The sequence below is a fragment of the Lipotes vexillifer genome, unplaced genomic scaffold, assembly GCF_000442215.2.
Source record: "Lipotes vexillifer unplaced genomic scaffold, Lipotes_vexillifer_v1.1 scaffold1281, whole genome shotgun sequence".
NCBI classification, from domain to species: Eukaryota; Metazoa; Chordata; class Mammalia; order Artiodactyla; family Lipotidae; genus Lipotes; species Lipotes vexillifer.
The window spans coordinates 41,893-49,371 of record NW_006775290.1 but is presented as its reverse complement, the minus strand read 5'-3'; the positions used below and the strand labels follow the sequence as shown (position 1 = coordinate 49,371).

General features: G+C 37.4%; 1 pseudogene; it reads left to right on the top strand.

The window, feature by feature from the left end:
* The first annotated feature begins 2,873 nt into the window (after nt 1-2,873).
* On the top strand, nt 2,874-3,885 carry LOC103090718 (small ubiquitin-related modifier 1-like; annotated as a pseudogene).
* Nucleotides 3,886-7,479: the final 3,594 nt, after the last annotated feature.

The following is a 7,479-nucleotide window of genomic DNA, read 5'->3' as shown; positions in this document are numbered from 1 at the left end:
CATTACTCTAGGAGGTGGGTCCAAAAAGATATTGCTGTGATTTATGTCAGAGTGTTCTTCTTATGTTTTCCTCTAACAGTTTTACAGTAGCCATTCTTACACAGTCTTTAGGTCTTTAATCCATTTTGAGTTTATTTTTGTGGCTGGTGTTAGGGAGTGTTCTAATTTCATTATTTTACATGTAGCTGTCCAGTTTTCCCAGCACCACTTATTGAAGAGACTGTCTTTTCTCCATTGTATATCCTTGCTTCCTTTATCATAGATTGGTTGACCATAGGTGTGTGGGTTTTTCTCTGGGCTTTCTATCCTGTTCCATTGATCTATATTTCTGTTTTTGTGCCAGTACAATATTGTCTTGATTACTGTAGCTTTGTAGTATAATCTGAAGTCAGGGAGTCTGATTCTTCCAGCTCCGTTTTTTTCCCTCAAGACTGCTTTGGCTATTTGGGGTCTTTTGTGTCTCCATACAAATTTTAAGTTTTTTTGTTCTAGTTCTGTAAAAAATACCCTTGGTAATTTGATAAGGATTGTATTAAATCTGTAGATTGCTTTGGGTAGTATAGTCATTTTCACAATATTGATTCTTCCAATCCAAGAACATGGTATATCTCTCCATCTGTTTGTGTCATCTTTGATTATTTTCATCAGTGTCTTATAGTTTTCTGAGTACAGGTCTTTTACCTTCTTAGGTAGGTTTATTCCTAGGTATTTTATTCTTTTTGTTGCAATGGTAAATGGGATCGTTTCCCTAATTTCTCTTTCTGATCTTTCCTGCTCAACGTATTGACCTTGGGAGAGTTGTTTCCTCTCTCTGAGCTTCAGTTTTCTCATCTATAAAGGAAGGTTTGGAATAGGTAATCACTAAAGGAAGTGCCTTTGCAATGCTGGCAGCTGATGTTTCTGTGAAATACTTTACTTTAGTGTGCAAAGATACAGGTAGTTTAGAAACAGTTGGATATTACCCCTGGCTAATTGTGCGGTTACATATGAGAGAAGCTTCAAGAGACTGAGTGACTTTTTCATTTCCATTTTTTATATTCTTAGGGAAGATTTGGCTCATAACCCACAAAGACATTGTGAAAATGACCCTATTCATTTTGTCTATGCCATGCACTTTTAAATAATGATTACTTTCTACTGTTTCATTATGTAACTAGGAGATATTCTTTCAATTGCATGTTAACTCCTTCTGCCCATGTAATAATTTTCTCTGTAACATTCCTGAACCCATATTATGTGTACTTATGGAATAATAAAATGTTCACATATTACTTTTCTCACATAAATTTTAAATATGCTTCTTTCAATGGAAATTCTTCCACAAAGATTTTTTCATGAGCCAAATGCAATTCTTATTTTTAAATCTGCAAAAGCCATTTTATGGAATATATCTAGTTCATTCTCATTACCCAGGGTTGCAAAAGAAACAGCACCGTAATGGGGTAACTCCTATGGTGTGAGGCACTAGGCAGTGAGGAACAAAAGATAAATTTCTTCCTAATAGACACAGAAAATGGAATTCTTTCTATTCTGTGTGACTTTAGAAGGTGTGCTGCATTTTGAAGGTTAAGAGAAAAATCAGTTTTGCAATCCAGTGATAGTTCAATTCATATTTCTTGGCCCTGATTTGATTCATTTTCAAGTTATTCCAATAAGGTAGTTATAAAATAAAATGTGTTCCATCACTCAGAGTCCTTCTAAGTTAACAACTCAGATTTTTATCATTTGAGCTGATTTTTTCCTTTAGCAACTGGTTTCTGGTATCCACATGACTATTAGACATCCCCAAATCATGTCATTTATTCATATTTGTATACCATGTTGTAGTTTACAAAGCACTTTTATATCTATCTCCTCAAATCTTCACAATGACCCTGTGAGATAGGCTGGGCTAGGATTATCAACTCTTTTCAATTATATTCACTTTTATAAAGTTAATTCTGCATGGTATTTTCCTTCCACAGACAGTTGAACTTTTTAAATAATCTGTTAACTTGCTATTGCATTAACTGCAATATACCTGCACATGAAATCAATGTAATTGTCCAATACCAACACCTCAAATTCAACATCTCTAAAACTGAACTCATTGTTTCCCCACCTTCTCCATCTCTACCTTACCATCTACCTAACATATACCAAAGCTAATCATCCTCCTTTGGGGTGTCACTTCATTTGTCACTATTTCCCTAATCTGCACCATTTCCCTAATTTTCATATCTAGAAACCCCTTTCTTTACCTAGCCCTCCTGCGTCAAATCAGTTTACCTGGTTCTAGAGCAGCTATATCAGCAACAGCTGCTGTACATTTTCTCCCTTCTCCCCCACTGCCACTACCATAATTCTATTGCAACAGCCTCAAAACTGGATTTCCAATCTCTAGCCTAGCTATTCTCCACTTTTCATGCTGCCAATATCATGCTTTTCTTAAAACAGGGCTTAAAATCTGTCACATCCCTCATCAAATATCCTCGGTGATGAGCAGTATAGATTAAAGCTTTGAAGTCCAATGGACTTAAATTTAAACTCTTTCTTAAAGATTAAAACCTGAGTATGTCTGAATCTAAAGCATGATTATGTCCAGTATATTATTGACTTTTTAATCTTCAGGCTGAGCAGGAATCATAAAATTTCTCCTTCAAGTAGTGAACCAAGACCCCTAGCCCTTAGATTAAGGGTCAATAGCTCTTCCTGTTTGAACCTGCTGTTTTTTTTTTAAACTCCCTGAATCCCTCAGACTTAGACTGTGTCTAGAAACTCTCGATGGTCAAAGTTAGAACTCCTGCAGTGTTGTGCTGTGGGAAAGGGAGAAGGATTTGCAAACCCTGGAGCGAGGTTCTGCCTACCCAAGGCCGGGGGAAACCACCGCCACCATGTCTGACCAGGTGCAGAACCCAGCTTCCACTTTCCCGAGAGGGTCCGTGGGGAACCCGTGTGCCTTCCTCTTCAGAGGACTCATTGCAGAAGCAGGGCCGTAGATCCCAGTTATGTAAAGGGAGAGAATACCTGCCCCGGAGCCTCCGTGGCCCTGAAAAGCAGGTGGACTCCACTTTTGGGTTCTTAGTCTTTAGATAGTCTTGGAGTGGGGACGTGGGGGCGGGAGGTGGGAGGGAGACATTGTCTGGTGTTGCTGGGAACCTAGAAAGCTGTGCCTTCCGTTCGGATTGCAGTTGGGGCTGGGCTGCCTCTGCTCTGCTCTGAGTCTTTTTCCATGTGGGTGTGCAGAGCTGTCGCCTCTTTCTTGTACTTTCCCATTTCTTACTCGGGATTGGTTCAGTAGCTCTCCAGTTGTTAAGAGAGAACTCAGAAAAATCAAGAAACAAAGTAGAACAAAACTGCTAGAGCAACAGAAAGCGTTTCATCTGGGTGTTAACATGAAGATGACTGATACCTTTGAGGAAAAGGATAGGAAAACTTCGTGTACGCAGAGCAGTTGCAGAACATTTGCAGAAAACTTCCTGTTATAGCAGAGTGCTCCAACTGAATGCTAGTATCAAGAATTTACTTGGGATTTGCACTCAATCAGGAGTGTTCGACTTTATGTGAATCCCCCCTCTTTCAGAAGAATGAACAATCCTTGTACAACTGGAAGGGAGGCAAAACCTTCAACTGAGGACTTGGGGGATAAGAAGGAAGGAGAATATATTAAACTCAATGTCATCAGACAGGATAGCAGTGAGATTCACTTCAAAGTGAAAATGACAACACATCTCAAGAAACAAAGAATCATCCTGTCAAAGACAGGGAGTTCCCATGAATTCACTCAGGTTTCACTTTGAAGATCAGAGAATTGCTGATAATCACACTCCAAAAGAACTGGGAATGGAGGAAGAAGATGTAATTGAACTTTATCAGGAACAAACAGGGGGTCGTTCAACAATTTTGATAATTTATTTTTTTTCCTTTTCCCTTAATCATTTTTTTTATTTTAAAAAATAGTTCTTTTGTAATGTGGTGTTCAAAACAGAATTGAAAACTGGCACCCCATCTCTTTAGAACATCTGGTAGTTTGAATTCCAGTGCCCATTATTCATTATTGTTTGTTTTCATTTTGCTGACTTTTGGTGATCAAACCTCAGCCTTGTTCATATCACCATCTCCTTTTTAAAAATTATGTGTGGGCACAGAGAGGCCGCCTTTTCCAGGACTGAGCATTTACAGGCTTGTGATAAATAAGGTTGACTAATGGGAGTGTTCATAATGACTTTCCAATTGGCTCTGAAGTTCTAGCATGTGATCGCTTCACACCTAGACTGTGAATTTCAGTGGGAGATGGAAGTTTTTCAGAGAATTGAACTGTGGAAAAATAACCTTTCCTTAACTTGAAGCTACCTTTAAAATCTGAGGGTCTGGACCAAAAGAAGAGGAATATCAGGTTGGAGTCAAGGTGACAGAGGTGGTGAAAATAATGACTAACTTCAAAGATGGCTTCACTGAAGAGAAAGCATTTTAAGCCTATGGTTGTCACTGACAAGAAGTTTCAGAGTAATATGAACAGAAAGTATCACTAATATATTTGGTCTTCAAGTATTTAGCAGGTTTTTCCTTCTCAAATTGAAATAATTACTTGTAAAATTGTACTGCATATATTTTAAATAGAATATTTTAAATTGCAGCTAACCTTGACATGTTTAATTGAGCTATTTATTTTTAAGTTTTCTGTTTCTTGACATAAGAATGTTGACTAAACCTGCTTAAATATTTTTATACATTTATGTATCTATCCTCTCAGAAAAATTAGCAGGTACTTTTTACTAAGTGTACAGAACTCTCTACTCTATGCTATCTTAAATTTTGTCTTCCTCTTATTTTTCCTACCTTAATTTTCTGCTTCTATTAATATATTCACTTATTCCGCATCTCATTTTCCTTATATATTTTATAAGATGCTAACATTCTCTTCATTATGAGATATACACACCTACGTAGTTTCTTCGAGCAGACGCAAAATGATAAATTATATTTAGTCATTAGTAGTATCTGCACAGCTTCTATGATATAAAAAAGCATGCTGCCCTAAGTGTCCATCAACAGATGAATGGATAAAGAAGATGTGGCACATATATACAATGGAATATTACTCAGCCATAAAAAGTAACGAAATTGAGCTATTTGTAATGAGGTGGATGGACCTAGAGTCTGTCATACAGAGTGAAGTAAGTCAGAAAGAGAAAGACAAATACCGTATGCTAACACATATATATGGAATCTAAGAAAAAAAAAATATCATGAAGAACCTAGGGATAAGACAGGAAAAAAGACACAGACCTACTAGAGAATGGACTTGAGGATATGGGGAGGGGGAAGGGTAAGCTCTGACAAAGTGAAAGAGTGGAATGGACATATATACACTACCAAACGTAAAATAGATAGCTATTGGGAAGTAGCCGCAAAGCACAGGGAGATCAACTCGGTGCTTTGTGACCACCTAGAGGGGTGGCATAGAGCAGGTCGGAGGGAGGAAGATGCAAGAGGGAAGAGATATGGGAACATATGTATATGTATAACTGAGTCACTTTGTTATAAAGCAGAAACTAACACACCATTGTAAAGCAATTATACTCCAATAAAGATGTAAAAATAAATAAATAAAATAAATAAATGCTGGAGAGGGTGTGGAAAAAAGGGAACACTCTTGCACTGCTGGTGGGAATGAAAATTGGTACAGCCACCATGGAGAACAGTATGGAGGTTCCTTAAAAAACTAAATATAGAACTACCATTCAACTCAGCAATCCCTCTGCTGGCATATACCCTGAGAAAACCATAATTGAAAAAGTGTCATGTACCAAAATGTTCACTGCAGCTCTATTTACAAGAGCCAGGAGATGGAACAATCTAAGTGTCCATCATCAGATGAATGGATAAAGAAGATGTGGCACATATATACAATGGAATATTACTCAGCCATAAAAAGAAACGAAATTGAGTTATTTGTAGTGAGGTGGATGGACCTAGAGTCTGTCATACAGAGTGAAGTAAGTCAGAAAGAGAAAGACAAATACCATATGCTAACACATATATATGGAATCTAAGTAAAAAAATGTCATGAAGAACCTAGGGGTAAGACGGGAATAAAGACACAGACCTACTAGAGAATGGACTTGAGGATATGGGGAGGGGGAAGGGTAAGCTGTGACAAAGTCAGAGAGTGGCATAGACATATATACACTACCAAACGTAAAATAGATAGCTAGTAGGAAGCAGCCGCATAGCACAGGGAGATCAGCTCGGTGCTGTGACCACCTAGAGGAGTGGGATAGGGAGGGCGGGAGGGAGGGAGATGCAAGAGGGAAGAGATATGGGAACATATGTATATGTATAACTGAGTCACTTTGTGATAAGGCAGAAACTAACACACCATTGTAAAGCAATTATACTCCAATAAAGATGTAAAAATAAATAAATAAAATAAATAAATATATATATAAGAAATAAAAGGAATCCAAATTGGAAAAGAGGTAAAGCTATCACTGCTTGCAGATGACATGATACTATACACAGAGAATCCTAAATATGCTACCAGAAAACTACTAGAGCTAATCAATGAATTTGGTAAAGTAGCAGGATACAAAATTAATGCACAGAAAGCTCTTGCATTCCTGACACTAATGATGAAAAATCTGAAAGAGAAATTAAGGGAACACTCCCATTTACCATTGCAACAAAAAGAATAAAATACCTAGGAATAAACTACCGAAGGAGACAAAAGACCTGTATGCAGAAAACTGTAAGACAGTGATGAAAGAAATTAGAGGTGATACATACAGATGGAGACATAAACCATGTTTTTGGATTGGAAAAATCAACATGTGAAAATGACTATACTACTCAAAGCAATCTACACATTCAATGAAATCCATATCAAACTACCACTGGCATTTTTCACAGAACTAGAACAAAAAATTACACAATGTGTATGGAAACACAAAAGACCCCGAATTGCCAGAGCAATGTTTAGAAAGAAAAGCGGAGCTGGAGGAATCAGGCTCCCAGTCTTCAGAATATATTACAAAGCTACAGTAATCAAGAAAATATGGTACTGGCACAAAAACAGAAATATAGATGAATGGAACAGGATAGAAAGCCCAAAGATAAACCCATGCACATATGGTCCCCTTATTTGTGATAAAGGAGGCAAGAATATACAGTGTAGAAAAGACAGCCTCTTGAATAAGTGGTGCTGGGAAAACTGGACAGTTGCATGTAAAATAATGAAATTAGAACACTCCCTAACACCATACACAAAAGTAAACTCAAAATGGATTAAAGACCTAAATGTAAGGCCAGACACTGTAAAACTCTTAGAGGAAAACACAGGCAGAATACTCTGTGATATAAATCACCACAAGATCCTTTTGACCCACTTCCTAGCGAAATGGAAATAAAAACAAAAATAAACAAATGAGACCTAATGAAACTTAAAAGCTTTTGCACAGCAAAGGAAACCATAAACAAGATGAAAAGACAACTGTCAGA